Below are 17,432 nucleotides of genomic sequence, written 5' to 3' on the forward strand. Positions count from 1 at the left end.
AACCCACGCAGACACAGGGAGAACTTGCAAACTCCACACAGGCAGTACCCGGAATCGAACCCGGGTCCCTGGAGCTGTGAGGCTGCGGTGCTAACCACTGCGCCACTGTGCCGCCCTGGTTGATCCCTGGCATATGGCAGGCCATGAGGTGACAGATTGTGGTTGAATGCAGTTCTGCTGATGATGATCACCTCATGGTTACCCAGTTTTGAGCTGCTAGATCTGTTCTGAGTCTATCCCATTGTTGCATACAACACGATGTAGGGTATCCTCAGTATGAAGACAGGACATCAGCGATGGTAATGCTGTTGAACGTCAAGGGGAGATGGTTAGATTCTCTCTTGTTGGAGATGGTCATTTGCCTGGCATGTATGGCGCAAATGTTATTTGCCACGTATCAGCCCAAGCTTGAATGCTGTCCAGGTCTTGCTGCATGCGGGCATGGACCTCTTCAGTTCCTGAGGAGACTCGAATGGCACTGAACACTGCAATCATGAGTGAACATCCACATTTCTTGCCTTTTGATGGAGGGAAGGTCATTGATGAAACAGCACAATATGGTTGGACCTATGACACTAACCTGCAGCAATGTCCTGGGCCTGAGATGATTGGCCTCCAAGAACCACAGCCAACTTCCATTTTGCTAGGTATGACTCCTTGGGCTCCTTGATGCCACACTCAGTCAAATGCTGCCTTGGATGTCAAGGGCCGTCACTCTCACCTCACCTCTGGAATTCAGCTCTTTTATTCATGCTTTGACCAAGGTTGTAATGAGTTCTGGAGCCGAGTGGCCCTGGTGGAACCCAAACTGAGCATTGGTGAGCAGGTTGTTGCTGAGTAAGTGCCGCTTGATAGCACTGTCAACGACACCTTCCATCACTTTGCTGATGATCAAGAGTCGACTGATGGGGCACTAATTGGCCGGATTGGATTTGTCCTGCTTCTTGTGGACAGGACATACCTGGATAATTTTCCACATTATTGTGTTGATGCTAGTGCTGTAGCTGTATTGGAACAGCTTGGCTCAGAGGACGGCTAGTTCTGGAACTTCAGTATTACAGCTGGTATATTGTCAGGACTCATAGCCTTTGCAGTATCCAGTGCCTTTAGCCGTTTCTTGATGTCATGTGGAGTGGATCAAATTGAATGCAGATTGGCATCTGTGAAGCTGGGGACCTCAGGAGGAGGCCGAGATTGATCATCAACTTGGCACTTCTGACGGAAGATGGTTGCAAATGCCTTTGTCTTTTGTATTGATGGGCTGGGCTCCTCATCATTAAGGAATGGGGTGTTTTTGGGGCCCCTTCCTCTGATTAGTTGTTTTAATGTCCACCGTCATTCATGACTGGATATGGCTGGATTGCAGAGCTTTGATCTGATCCGTTGGTGTGGGATCGCCCAACTCTGTTCATCACATGCTGCTTCCACTGTTTAGCATGTATGTTGTCCTGTGTTGTATCTTCACCAGTTTGACACCTCAATTTTAGGTTTGCCTGGTGCTGCTCCTAGCATGCTCTCCTACACTGCTCATTGATCTCTGGCATTTGGCAGGCCATGAGGTTACAGATTGTGGTTGAATACAATTCTGCTGATGATCACCTACAGCGCTTCATGGTTACCCAGTTTTAAGCTGCTAGATCTGTTCTGAATCTATCCCATTTAGCATGGTGGTAGTTGTATTCAACACTATGCAGGGTATCCTCAGTATGAAGATAGGACTTGGTCTCCACAAGGACTGTGCGGTGGTCACTCCTACCAATGCTGTCATGTGCAGTTGCTTTCATCTTTTTTATTTTCGATAAACAATCTTCTTTTCATCTTCAACACTTTCTCTATTGGTAGTTCCAACTGTCATTAATACTTGTCTCAATGCAAAGAACTCCTTTCCTTGTCCTCTCACCCAACAACAAAGGATTTGACCAGGTGGAAAATGATACGGGAGTCAGTTACAAGATTACAACTGGAACATGCATTCTTTGTGTAGTACTGTTTAGAGTTCAGTTCTTGTAATAAATACTACAGAATATATTTTCTAACAATTCTGTTGTGTACCCATTAAAAGGTTCAAATGAAGATTTGATCCCTGACCTTGATACTTACCATTCATCAGTAATATCATGTAATTTAGACAGTGCTGTATAATTACAATGAGCTGGAGATTTGGTATAGTAATGCTGCATTTAAGAAGACATTGCTGAAAGTCGAGAACCTACTTTATTAAGGCCTAGCTAATTTCTTTGTTTCACCACTATTAACAATTGGAGTAAAATTGTCATTCAGTTTGATGACGATAATGCTTTCGTCACAGAACTGTTCTGACAACAGACTTACCAGCCCCCAAGAATACTTCCTTGGTTCATTGGAGGAGGCGGTGGCATATGGGTAATGTCACTGGACTATCAATCCAGAGGCCCAGGTTATTGCTCTGGGTACATGGGTTCAAATCCCACCATGGCAGCTGGTGGAATTCGATAAATAAATCTGGAATTAGAAAAGCTAGTCTCAGTAATGGTGACCATGAAACCATTGTTGCTTGTCGTAAAAACCCATCTGGTTCATTAACGTCCTTTAGGGAAGGAAATTTGCCATCCTTAGCTGGTCTGGCCTACATGTGACTCCAGACACCACCCTCTTAAATGCCCTCTGAAATGGCCTAGCAAGTACTCAGTTGTACCAAACCACAAGGGAAAAGCCTAAAAGGAATGAAACCAGATGCACCATCTGGTATCAACCTAGGCAGCGGAACTGACAACAGCACACCCAGCCCTGTCAACCCTGCAAAGTCCTTCTTAGAAACATCTGGGGTCATGTGCCAAAATTGGGAGAGCTATCCCACAGACTATTCAAGCAACAGCCTGACATAGTGATACTTACAGAATCAAACCTTACAATGTCCCACATTCCGCCATCACCATGACCTGGGTATGTCCTGTCCCACCACCAGAGGTGGCGGCACAGTGGTATACAGTCAGGAGGGAGTTGCACTGAGACACCCCAACATTGATTCCGGACCCCATGAGGTCTCATGGCATCAGGTCAAACATGGGCATGGAAATCTCCTGCTGACTACCTGTTGTCAGAGGTCAATGATCTCAGTCCCAGGACATCACTGTAGGAATTCCTCAGGGTAGTGTCCTAGGCCCAACCATCTTTAGCTGTGTCAGCATTGACCTTCCCTCCATCATAAGGTCAGAGGTGGGGATGTTTGCTGATGATTGCACAATGTTCAGCACGATTCACGACTCCTCAGATACTGAGGCAGTCTGTGTCCGTATGCAGCAAGCCCAGGACAACTTTCAGGCTTGGGCTGATAAATGGCAAGTTACATTTGTGCTACACAAGTGCCAGGCAATGGCCATCTCCAACAAGAGAGAATCCAACCGTCTCCTCGTGACATTCAGTGGCATTACCATCACTGAATCCCCCACTATCAACATCCTGGGGGTTCCCATCGACCAGAAACTGAACTGTACCAGCCACATAAATACTGTGGCTACAAGAGCAGGTCAGAGATTGGAAATTCTGCGGTGAGTAACTCACCTCCTGAGTCTCCAAAGCCTGTCCACCATCTACAATACATAGGTCAGGAGTGTGATGGAATACTGTTCACTTAGCTGGATGAGTGCAACTCCAAAAACACTCAAGATGCTGGACACCATCAGGACAAAGCAGCCCGCTTGATCGGCACCCCATCCATCACCTTAAACATTCACTCCATTCTCCACCGATGCACAGTGGCAGCGGTGTACACTACCTACAAGTTGCACTGCAGTAACTCACCATGCCTCCTTCAACAGCACCTTCCAAACCCATGACTTCTACCACTTGGAAGGGCAAGTCAGTAGATGCACGGGAACACCACCACCTGCAAGCTTCCCTCCAAGCCACACACCATCCTTGTTAATCTGTTTATTGTGTGTAAATGGTTTGATTATATGCAGGTGAAGGGTGTTAATTGGGGTCTTAGTTGAGCACTTATAAGCAGACACTCACTGAGGCTGGTAGACAGTTTTGAGTGAGAAGTTACATGTTACTCTGCACAATAAATGTGAAACTAAATAAATAAAGGCTCCAGCATTATCTTTCCATAACGAGCTTTCTGGAATTTAACAATCCTGACTTGGAATTATATCACCACTCCTTCACTGTCACTGGATCAAAATCCTGGAACTCCCTTCCTAACAGCACTGTGGGTGTACCTACACCACATGGACTGCAGCGGTGCAAGAAGGCGGCTCACCACCACCTTCTCGAGGGCAATTAGGGATGGGCAATACATGCGGGGTTATCCAGCTACGTCCACATCCCATGAAAGAATAAAAAAACTTCTGTATCCCTTCAAAGTTGACAATTACTTGCATTTATATAACACCTTTAATATTTAAAAAACCCCAGGCACTTCACAGAAACAAGCAGACAAAAAAAAATGCCAAGCCGAAGAAAGAGATAATATGAGGGGTAACTAAAAAGTTAAAGTGGATTTTAAGGGAGGTGCTTAAGGGGACAATGGAGGTGGAGAGTCAGAAGTTTAGGGAGAGAATTCAGAACCTGGGGCCGAGATGGCCGAAGGCACAATCACTGATGGTGGGATGAAGGGAATGAGGTTGTTCCTCAGCTGCCAGAGTTGGAAGAATGTTGGATTCTCAGGATTGCATGGCAGGAGAAGGTTGCAGTGATGGGGAACGATGAGGCCATCAGGATATTTACACATGAGGATAAGAATTTTAAAGTTTATCTTCAACGGTTTCTCAGTATAAATTATTTTATGGACACAACAAAACCAGTTGGGCACTGGTTGCATTTTATTGAGAAAGAGAGATGGGAAAATAAGGATTAAAAATGTATAATTCGGTTAGCCCAGCCCTACATCTTCAGAAGGGATTACGTTCTACCGAGGTTAGCTGTATAATATCAAGAAATGCAGTGTTACTAACACAGCAACAGGTGTAATATGTTATAAGTTAATAAAAACTCTCAAGGCATTGCCTAATTCCAATTAGAGGTAGTCAGACATCAATATGATAAATACCTCCTCTTTATTAATAACTAAGTTATCTCTAGATTAAATTTTAATGGCTTTTCACAGTTTTGCTGCAATTCATGTTGAATGGTAGGTCTCTATTTGGCTTTGTTAACATTTGATTTTTAACCACCCCCTTGACTATATGGCTGTGAGAGCTGACCAGTTTGAAAAATAAAGCGCCCAACCTAATCCATGAGAGAATTTCAATTGTTTATATCCATTGTTTTATTAGTAAATAGGCCACCTGATTAGTCTGGAACCACTTCTGTGGCACCTAAAAATAGGTCATTAATTTAAAATAGTCAATGAATTTGCCATTGACTTGACAATGGTTATGCCGCGTAAGAGTATAAATACGGCTACCCTCAAACTGGTCGTGTTACAACATGGTATGACAACATTACTGGCAAAATTCAGCCCTGCGCAAGCCAATGAACTCATGGTGCTGAGTAGATTTTCATTGCACCAAATTACACAATGAGGCTCTCACAGTGAACACTTGAACTTTCACAACTCCTGTCTCAACACAGATGCCTACCTGCACATGTATGGTGGTACTTGAAGTTTCTGAAGAAACTGAGAAAATATAACCAAGCTTTTGCTATGAGGTGGTATTTATTGTCACCACCCAGCCTTATTCTAAGCTGATCAGCTGCTGGAACCCTGATCTATACATTTGTCACCTCCAGGCTCGACTATTACAAAGCTCTCCTGGACAGCCTCCCATATTCCGTCCTTCATAAACTTCAACTGATTCAAAACTCTGCTACTTGTATCCCAATCCACATTAGGTTTCCAACTTTTATCAGACATATCCCTGAGACTTATTATGTGACATGCTGATGGATTTACCTTAGTGAGTGTCTCAGTTGCAGCAAGGGCTAAAAAAAAATTCAATGTTGGGTTCATTTTTTAGAATACAGAGATTTCAGTGAAATTAAGTGCAGCATAATTTTATAAATCAAAGCAAGAACACAAAAGAATCTAAAGTTTTAAGAATAAGTAATGTATGAATATAAACTACACCCCTGATGTTTCTACAGTTATCAATTGCAATTGGAAACAGTGAGTAACTATCACTGATTCTACAAAACCCTACTGGATAGAAGTAACTTATAATCAGGTTTTTGTGCAGTTTTATGACTTTGTTCAATATACAGCAAGTTGTAAGAATAAGAAATAAAACTAAAACTGAATCTAATTGGTTCACAGACTCCCAGAGCCCACCACAGATACCTTTGTGTGGAAGAATAATAAAAGCTCAAAAATTGGCTGTGATGAATACTTTAAGGGCCGTCTTTTGTACTGGGGCCCTTCAGATTGAAATTGTATGCCTTGCCTTTCTTTCACTAACAGAATTTGAGATTAACCTTGTTTATGACCCAAAAAAAACTCATATCTGCCCTTATGTCCCAATTATTCTGTATTTTCAATCAGAAATTCTCAGTTTTGTTTTTATAGTTGGGTTTAAATTGGGTTTCCTCTATTCTGCCAAACTGTGTTGTAATGGGTGAGAATAAAGCCCCATTCACAGCTCTCTTTTCATTGAATGAGCTCGTTGAGAACTAATCCTTTTTTCTCACCCGCCTAAAGTCATCTTCCGTCCCCCAATTGTTCGAGGGCTTTAGGTTGCAGATTGCGGAGAAAGAGTTGATGATGGCCAGTATGCACAGAACCTGAACACTGCCAGTTTTCAGTAACTTCCAATTTGGATCAGCTCTTCCATGATGTCTCTTGTTATTTAGCACATTTTCACATCAGTAACTAAATAATGAACAGTTGAAGGAGACACAGCAGGAGTAGGGGGTAAAGGTTCATCTTACTGTGAGGTGAGCATGTAGAGCCTGGGTACATGAGGCTCTGCCCAATGGCCCACAACTTTTAAGCAAAAGATATACCCAGGACCAAAATTGAGCGATGGGGGCGATTTCATTAAAAATGTTTATATGGCAGGTGCTCTTGCTGTGTTTATGCCAGTAGAAAAGCCTTACATGAGAAAGTACTTTTCTCCTGACAGCACTGCCTGGGAGGGTAAACCTCCAAACTAGGAAACCCCTGGACAACAATCACATCAACAACTTGTATTTATAAAGGACCTTTAACATAATAAAAAATACCAAGGAACTTCACAGGAGTGTTATAAAACAAAGGGGCGGCGCAGTGGTTAGCACCGTAGCCTCACAGCTCCAGCGACCCGGGTTCGATTCTGGGTACTGCCTGTGCGGAGTTTGCAAGTTCTCCCTGTGACCGCGTGGGTTTCCGCCAGGTGCTCTGGTTTCCTCCCACAGCCGAAGACTTGCAGGTTGATGGGTAAATTGGCCATTGTAAATTGCCCCTAGTGTAGGTAGGTGATAGGGGAATTGAGGGGATGTGGTAGGAATATGGGATTAATGTAGGATTAGTATAAATGGGTGGTTGATGGTCGGCACAGACTTGGTGGGCCAAAGGGCCTGTTTCAGTGCTGTATCTCTAAATAAATAAATAAAAAATTGAGACCGAGCTGCAAAAGGTGATATTCGGGCAAATGGCCTAAAGCTTGGTCATAGAGGTGGGTTTTAAGGGGAGTCTTGAAGGAGGAAAGTGGCAGAGACATTTAGGGAGGGAATTCCAGGGTTTTGGGCCCTGGCATTTGAAGGAACGTCCACCAATGGTAGAGCAATTAAAGTCAGGGATGCCAAGAGACCAGAAATAGATGAGGATTGTGGGGGCTGGAGGAGATTACAGAGATGGGGAAGGGCGAGGCCATGAAGGGACTTGAAAGCAAAGATGAGAATTTTAAAATTGAGGTATTACTTAGTTGGGTACCAATTAGATCAGCGAGCACAGAGGTGATGGGGAATCGGCCTTGGCGCGAGTAAGGATGCAGACGTTATCGTTTTAGATTACCTCAAGTTTACAGAGGGTGGAATATGGGAGGCTGGCCAGGAGTGCGTTGCAATAGTCAAGTCCAGAGGTAACAAAGGCATGAATGAGGGTTTTAGCAGCAGATGAGCGGAATCAGGGGCTGGGTTGGGCAAAGTTATGGAGATGGAAATAGGTGATCTTAGGGAATGGCGCAGATATGTGGTCTTCTCAGGGTCAAATGTGACACCAAGGCTGCGAATAATGGTTCAGCCTCGGACAGTTGCGCTAGGGAATGGAGTTTGTAGCGGAGAACAATGCCAATAATTTTGGTCTCCCCAATATTTAATTGGAGGAAATTTCTGCTCATCCAATACTGATTATCTGAGGAGCAGTCTAATAATTTAGCAACAATGGAAGAGTCGAGAGAGGTGGTGGTGAAGTAGAGCTGGATGTCGTCAGTGTACTTGTGAAAACTAACACTTTTTTCAGATGATGCTGCCAAGGGATAGCATGTAAATGAGCAATAGGAAGCAGCCAAGGACAGATCTTTGGGGGACACCAAAGGTCACAGTTTGGGAGCAGGAAAAGAAACCATTGCAGGTGATACTCTGGCTATGATTAGATAGATAAGTATGGAACCAGGAATATGCAGTCCCACCCAGCTGGACAACAGTGGAGAGGTGTTGGAGGAGGATGGTGAGGTCAACCATGTCAAAGGCTGCAGACAGATCGAGAAGGATGAGGAGGGATAGTTTATCTTTGTCACCGTTCCATAGAATGTAATTTATAACTTTGATGAGAGCAGTTTTGGTTCTGTGGCATGAAGTTTCAAAGGACTTCGGAGAGGAAAAGGAGGTTGGAGATAGGACAGTAATTTATGAGAGCAGTGGGGTCAAGGGTTTTTTTTTGAGGAGAGGGGTGATTATGGCAGATTTAGAGGAGAGAAGGATACCTGAAGACAGAGTTCTGGTAACAATACCAGCTAACAAGGGGACCAGGATGGTTTGGCTATCCTAATCCCACACTAAATTGCACTTGCCCTTCATCCTTGTCGTTGATGAACTACGTTGACTCGCAGTTCCCCATGCCTCAAATATGATTTTTTTATCCTTGTGTTTAAATACTTTTAATGGCCATGCCCCTTCCTACCTCTGTAGTCTTGTCCAGCCCGACAGCACTTTGAGAGCCCTGCATTCCTTCAATTCTGGCCTGTTGTGCATCCTCCATTCCATTGGTAGCCACACCTTCAGTTGCCTAGGTCCTATGCCCTCGAGTTCCCTCCCTAAAACTTTCCAGCTCTCTCCCCTCCTTTAAGACCTTCCTTAAAACCCACCTTCGACCAAACATTTGATCACCCCACCAAACACTGCTTCCTTGGTTTAGCGTTTCTTTTCTGTTTATGCCTCTGTGAAGCGCCTTGCTTGTATTTTTTTTTTACATTAAAGGTGATATCAAAATGTTAATTGTTGCTTGCACTGGAATGTTGTTTCAAGTATGACAACAAGATTGAATATATAATTAACATATCGCTCTGTTTGAAACAAGAGTAAGGAGGTGTTGTGTGGGTTTTGATGTAAGAAAAACTCACTATCAAAGGCAAGGTCTACAAGGTGTTTTAATGCACATTGTCTGATGATAGATCCATATAACAGACAAGGCAGAGTTCAACCAAAAGGACTAATCTTGTTCCTTTCCCTCTTCTTAAGTTAGCTTCATCTCTCACATATTTCTGTTGTGATAAAAAAAAAGTGTCCATGGTGTTGGAATGCTCTTCTTTCTCAGTCATGGAACTTGCAATCTGGCATGGTTGAGAGCATAGGTAATTTGTATACATTTTTCTGAAATCTTAGACCTCTGTTCAAATAGTTTAATTATCCTGATGAGCAAAGACCGGTTGAAATTTGATTTTTGAGTTTGTTTCTATTTTGAAGGTAAATGCGTTTGAGATTCATCCTATAATAGATATTAAACTTCTGTAATTACAGAAGAATTTCTTTCCTTGTCAATTCTCTCCGCTAGTTTCTCCCCTTTCCTCCAACCTAAAGGTGTTGACTGCATGTTTGAATAAGGATCTAAAGGCACTGGGCACTATTTGATATTTCATCCAGGTGGCCAGTAATCATTTCTGAGTATTAATAGTGGGTATCCCAGCCAAATCAAATTGAAGTTATTTTGTTACTTTTTGGAATCAATTCTCCTCTGAGCATTAGTTCAACAGTGACCAATTTTATTTCAAATGCCACAATCGGCAAACTTAACACATACATATGTGAGGCACTACTAACTTGAAGTTCAATTAATCCAAAAGCTTAGCTGTCGCCATAGTGAAACAAAAAAAATTGTATTTTCTTCCAGTTCCAAACTCATCTAGTTGAGCTTGTATTTAATTAGTGAGCTTCCTTTTCTTTAGCACTGTTCATTTTTATTTTAACAGTAGTAGATCTTAGTAGCAAAATGAGAATTTAGCTGTTAAAGGGCTGTGAGGGGTCTTTTGAGTGCTGTTTGAGTACTTTTTCCAGTCTACAATGATGTCTCCATGTCCTTGTGCATGTGAATCTTAGTTAAATTTGGATGTCTTTGTAAATGATTTCTCAAGTGTACACTGTCAAGATGCTCTTCAGAGGTATTTTTCTGATCATTACTCATGTTTCTTATCAAAGTTTTTCTCCAGACATTATTGATATATAAAACGTCTGTAGTCTGTATAGCAAAAAAACAAGCGACAAATAACCATTAATGGCATTTAAAGCAATCTCCAGTTCTATTTGAAATGAATAGCAGACAGTCTCGCTAATTTGTGCTTTATGCTTCCATGATGGTGTTGATGGCCTGTCAGAACATATAGTCCAGTTTTTTCCTTTCAGAACCAGACCATTTATCTTCTTGCAGATTTGGTGATCTAATGCATAACTGCCCTTTAAACAATGCTTTACTGTTCCACTTCCTCAGAAATGCATTCTCTTTCATTTGACTTTACAATTATGCCTGCTTATTTTCTGGGGTATGCTTCATAATCAACTTGGTATTTTATGGCAGAAGGTAATTATCACTAATCGCATGGCATATAATTAAAAATGACCATTTAAAGCCACATCTGTTCTGCACAACAGTGTACTGGATAGTATGAAATAACCTGTCCAACTTGTGCATTGGCACATCCAATGAAAAAGGAGAGCAGAGGCATTTGAATCTTGGCTTTTTCAATCTGATTTCATAGTTGAATTTAAAGGCACAAGAAGATGGAAGTTGTTACTGAACTCCAATATTGCAATAAATTTATTTGTGTTACTTAAATGCTGAAATTGGCTGTGAGGTTGGAGAAAATCCCAGTTTATAACAGGAGTGTAACAACAATAGCAATAATAACCTGTATTTTTATAGCGGCTTTAAAGTAATAAAACATCCCATGATGCCTCACAGAAGTGTTATAAAGCAATATTTAACACTGAGCCAATATTAGTGCAGATATACCATCTGCCATGTTCTTGCCCACTCACTAAGTCTGTCCAAATCCCCTTGAAACTGCTTTGCATCTTCCTCACAACACACATTCCCAGCTAGTTTTGTGTCATCTGCAAACTCGGAAATGCTATATCTGGTCCCCACATCCAAATCATTGATATATATTCTGAACAGCTGGGGCCGAAGCACTGATCTCTGCGGTACCCCACTAGTCACAGCCTGCCAACGGGAGAATGACCCGTTTATTCCTACTTTCTGTTTTCTGCCTGTCAGCCAATCCTTAATCCATGCCAGTATATTACCTCCTATTCCATGTGCTTTAATTTTACTAACCAACCTCCTGTGAAGGTCTGTAATTCCCTGTTTCCTTCCTCCCTTCTTAAATAGTGGGGTGATATTTGCAACCTTCCAATCTGCAGGAACCATTCCAGAATCTGTAGAACTTTGGAAGATGATCACCAATGAATCCACTATTTGCATAGCTACCTCTTTCAACTATCTGGGATGTAGAATATCAGGTCCTGGGAACGTATCCACCTTCAGCCCCATTAATTTCTCCAATACAACCTTCTTGCTAATACTAATTTCCTTCAATTCCTCATTCTCCTACTGCCTTGAATCTATAATTCTGGAAGTGAAGGAACGGCGATAGAGGTCCAAGTCAGGATGGTGTGTGGCTTGGAGGGGAGCTTCAGGTGGTGGTGTTCCCATGCACTGTGCATCGGTTGTTGAAATTGGTGGATGGGGTGCCAATCAAGCGGGCTGCTTTGCCCTGGATGTTGTTGAGCTTCTTGAGTGTTGTTGGAGCTGCACTCATCCAGGCAAGTGGAGAGTATTCCATCACGCTCCTGACATGCGCCTTGTAGATGGTGGACAGGCTTTGGGGAATCAGAAGGTGAGTTAACGCAGAATTCTCAGCCGCAGACCTGCTCTTGTAGCCATAGGACTTATATGGCTGGTTCAGTTCAGGTTCTGGTCAATGGTAACCCTCAGGATGTTGCTAGTGGGGGATTCAGCGACGGTAATGCCATTGAATATCAAGGGGAGATGATTGGATTCTCTCTTGTTGGAGAGTTTTGCCATGGAATACATCTGCATCTATAGTTTTCCAAACCAATTTGTCAATATAGGGGCATCGAGAAAGAAGTCAGAAGCTTTCTCATCGGGTAATAAAGGAGATTCACTGTCACCTCTATCCCCAACCACTTCCTAGTGAGGAGTTATAAAAAGTATTTTGGCAGAAGCTCATATTCTGAATTGGTGATTAAATATAATTTTAAAAATACTGATGGGCTAATTGACTGTATAATATGTAATAATAGTTGGAGCAAATTAAGCTGTGAAGCTCTATGTTTTGGGAAGTAATAACATCTGTTTCAAATTCCAAGTCTATCGTTATTAACTTCAGTTTCAGCATGTTTCATGTAACTTAACTGTTGTTAGATAACTTTTTCTGTTCCTTAAGATGAAATAAAGACAGACTTGCATTTATAATAGCTCCGTTCAGGGCCTTGGGACATTTTTGCAGCCAGTGAAGTACTTTTGAATTGTAGACCCTGTTATAATGTAGAAAACACAGCAACCAACTTGCACACAAGGTCACATAGGCAGCAATGTCATAATGACCAGATAATCTGTTTAGTGATGTGCTTGAGAGCTAAACATTGGCCAGGACACCAGGAGAACTCTTCTTTGAAGTAGTGCTATGGGATCTTTTATGCCCACCTGAGAGGACAGACAGACAGTCTTAATTCAAAAGATGGCACCTCTAACAGTGCAGCTTTCCTTCAGGACTGCAATAACATGTCAACTTAGATTTTGTGCTCATCTGTAGAGTGGGACTTGAACCTACAGTCTCCTGATTCAGAGATATGAGTGCTACCAACTGAGGTTGATTTGAACGAAAATCAAGTTTCCTCTGCTGTGCACCAATGTTCCTAATTTCAGAAGAGCACCTCCCTGGAGCACTAATCATGATTGTATATATGATGCTTGAATGCTGCATATACATGAATCTTCTCCTTACATCAATACCTGTTAATATCATACCTTGGTCCATTTTCGAAGGCATCACTTCCTCTTTTTGAAAACTTCTGAAAGAAATCCACCCTCCATTAATTTCATCAAAACATCCATTCCTAGCCTCCCTTTTCTCTCGAAAGATCCTTGAGTGCATTGTTAACATTCAGCACAGCTCTATCAGTGGCTTCTGCTCCTGGGTCCCGTTCTTCAGAATGCCCCAACATTTTGTAAGCACAATTAGAATACATGGGATTGGGGGCAATATATTGGCATGGTTTGAGAATTGGTTAATGGACGGAAAACAGCATAGGAATAAACGGGTCATTCTCGGGTTGACAGGCTGTGAGTAGTGGGGGTACCGCAAGGATCAGTACTTGGGCCCAGCTGTTCACAATCTATATCAATGATTTGGATGTGGGGACCAACTGTAATATTTCCAAGTTTGCTGATGGCACAAAACTAGGTGGGAACGTGAGTTGTGAGCAGGAAGCAAAGAGGCTTCAGGGGAATTTCGACAAGGGGCGGCACAGTGTCGCAGTGGTTAGCACCGCAGCCTCACAGCTCCAGCGACCCGGGTTCAATTCTGGGTACTGACTGTGTGGAGTTTGCAAGTTCTCCCTGTGTCTGCGTGGGTTTCCTCCGGGTGCTCCTGTTTCCTCCCACATGCCAAAGACTTGCAGGTTGATAGGTTAATTGGCCATTGTAAATTGCCCCTAGTGTAGGTATGTGGTAGGGAAATATAGGGACAGGTGGGGATGTGGTAGGAATATGGAATTAGTGTAGGATTAGTAAAAATGGGTGGTTGATGGTCGGTACAGTCTCGGTAGGCCGAAGGGCCTGTTTCAGTGCTGTATCTTAAAAACTAAAAAAAAATTAAAAACTAAGTCAGTGGGCAAGAACATGGCAGATGGCATATAATGTGGAAAAATGTAAAGTTATCCACTTTGGTAGGAAAAACAGAAATGCAGAGTATTTCTTAAATGGTGAGAGATTGGGAAGAGTTGATGTCCAAAGGGACCTGGTGTCCTTATTCATAAGTCACTGAAAACTAACATGCAGGTGCAGGAAGCAATTAGGAAAGTAAATGGTGTGTTGGCCTTTATTGCAAGAGGATTTGAGTGCAGGAGTAAAGAAGTCTGCTGCAATTGTATAGAGCCTTGGTGAGATTATACCTGGAGGATAGTGTATAGTTTTGGTCTCCTTCCTTTAGGAAGGATATACTTGCCATAGAGAGAGAGCAACAAAAATTCACCAGACTGATTCCTGGAATGGTGGAATTGTCCTATGAGGAGAGATTGAGGAGGCTGGGTCTGTATTCTCTGGAGTTTAGAAGAATGAGAGGTGATCTTATTGAAGCATACAAAATTCTTACAGGGATCAACAGGGTAGATGCAGGAAGGATGTTTTCCCTGGCTTGGTTGGTTGGTGGGGTGGGGGTGGAGGGGCGGTGTCTAGAACCATGGGACACAGTCTCATAATAACAGGCCATTTAGGATAGAGATGTGGATGAATTACTTCACTCAGAGGATGGTGAATCTTTGGAATTCCCTACCCCAGAGGGCTGTGGAGGCTCAGTCACTGAGTATGTTAAAGACAGAGATCAATAGATTTCCAGATATTAAAGGCATCAAGGGATATGGGGATAGTGTGGGAAAATGGTGTTGAAATAAAGATTAGCCATGATTTAGTTGAATGGCAGAGCAGGCTTGAGATGCCGAATAGCCTACTCCTGCTCCTAGTTCCTATGTTCCATCCTTGACCACCTCCTCTTCTGCTATATGCTGCCTCTGGGAGTCAGTATCTGCAAACATGGATATATGCATGCTGAAAACCTTACCAACATTAATCCTAAATGTTTTAACATCAGCTCTGTTATGTCAGATTGCCTATTTGACAAAATCAAGGATGAGTCAGAGCGTGTTCTCATTAAATATTGGAAAACCAAGACTATTTTATTTATCTTTTTTTCTAAAATTTCATAACCATGCACCCTAAATTTGAATGATTCCACCCCCAAATCATCATCTGCCTCTATCAACTTTATCATCGCTGAAATTCTAACCTACATTTTAGTTGTCTCAAGACTTTTTTTATCCATTCATGGGATGTGGGCATCGCTGCTTAGGACAGCATTTATTGCCGATCCCTAATTGCCCATGAGAAGGTGGTGGTGAGCTGTCTTCTTGAACCGCTGCAGTCCATGTGGGGTAGGTACACCCACAGTGCTGTTAGGAAGGGAGTTCCAGGATTTTGACCCAGCGACAGTGAAGGAACGGCGATATAGTTCCAAGTCAGGATGGTGTGTGGCTTGGAGGGAAACTTGATTTCTCTTATTTCCTCTTCGCCAGTCTCCTAAGCTCCTCTCTATACAAGCAACTTATCCAAACCCACTGCCACACTAGCTCCCTGGCTGTTAACACAATGACTTCAAATCCTTTACCGCATTTAAACAACTTCCATGGCCCTGATTTACCTCAGGTGTGCAACCTGCATCACAGCCCATGACTCTCAATCCTCCAACTCTGCGGCCTACTGTATGCAACACTATTCCCACTGATGTTCCTCACTTAATGGCAGAACTTTTAGCTGCCTAGTTGTAACTCTATGGAACTTGCCTTTTAAACCTCTTTGTCTTGAAACTTCTTACCCTGCCTTTAAATGCCTCCTCCTAACCAGTCTTTCTGACCACACTTTCAATCAAGCTGTCCTAATGTTGCTACCAAACAGTTTGTTGTCTCATATGTGAAGGGCCTTGGGATGTAAGAGTCATTGTACAAATGCAAGTTGGTGACAATTTAGTGCCAAATTGAGGACATTTTGCACCTTAGGTTGTTGAGAAACTGTTTTGAGACCAGCAAAACTCATTGCATATATGAGCTTTAAGCTAGCAGGCACTGGAGATTTCATTTCATCTGTCTCAGTGGGTTTCAAACCTAGATGCCAGCAGTTTAAGGACTCAACCACTTGGCCTGCCATATAATGCTTGGTAAAAATGAATTCTTACAGAGATTTCTAAGTAACATTTGGTAAATATTAGTTCTAGGCTTGAATTCTGGTAGTGCTGTTGTCCCATGTGGCCTACTAAGTGAATCTTGACTGTAATTGTTCATAGTGGTGGGTTCCACTCTTCCACAGTCTATCAAGATTCTTCTGTGATTGTAATTAAATTTTGACAGACCCCTTATTGGTTGCTATAAAGTCTAGTTGTTCAGCTTAGCAGGCTAACCAAAGATTACTAAAAATTTTAAAACTGGACTGCTGTTAATTTGAACATATATATTTTTGCAATAAGGTAACCTTTTAAAGGCTCTGAGCTGTATGCCAGGCTAATCTTTTGAGGCCTGTATGTTATCCTTTCCTACCTAATACTTAGTAATATGTTAATAAAGTTGTAATTTTGGTGGTTTGCATTACAGATCATGTTTTACATTTTTCACAGTCTGTCATAATCTAGTAATAGATTTGTGCTAATTTAAACACCAGCGTGGATTAAAAAGAAAAGAAAAATTGCACATGCTGCAAAAATGTAAATTCTGGGAATTCACACTGGATCCATCAATATCTGAAACAGAAATGATATGTCCTGATCAAGGGTTGATGCTCAATGTTAATCCATTTTGTTCCCTACAGGTGCTGATTGATACTGTTGTGTATTTTCTTCCTTTAAAATCAGCATTTTACGTTCTTAGTCAAACAGCAGTAGTTGTCAGTGTGAGAAGCAGGTCTGAGAGCCAAAACAAAGGGAAGACACAGCTTAATTGTCATTAGTTGCACATTTTGCATTGATAATCAGCAACTTATAGATGATGTCCCATCAGCTGTCAGTTCAAAATGGTTGTCTCATTTATTTTCACATTTTATTGGGTTAGGTTACAGAGGGAGTTGGTGGTAAAGATGATTTATACATTTTTAAATTACTGAGCTTTGAAGGAAAAGATTTTGTTTTTATTTTAAATGAGGGCAATTTATAAAAATGTTAACATTTGTTGAGGGACATGTCAACTCCCTCATTACCAAGAGCTGCTCAGCTAATCCTTGCAGTTGAACAGCATCTGAGGAAGTCTCAAAATTATATATACTC

At 42.1% G+C, this 17,432-nt stretch overlaps 1 protein-coding gene across 4 annotated transcripts in view; it reads left to right on the forward strand.

Annotated features, from left to right (window-relative positions):
• The window catches only part of diaph2 (diaphanous-related formin 2), a 967,621-nt gene that overhangs the window by 836,486 nt on the left and 113,703 nt on the right, over positions 1 to 17,432 (forward strand). The window lies entirely within an intron of this gene.

Source organism: Heterodontus francisci, chromosome 15, assembly GCF_036365525.1.
Source record: "Heterodontus francisci isolate sHetFra1 chromosome 15, sHetFra1.hap1, whole genome shotgun sequence".
Taxonomy (NCBI): domain Eukaryota; kingdom Metazoa; phylum Chordata; class Chondrichthyes; order Heterodontiformes; family Heterodontidae; genus Heterodontus; species Heterodontus francisci.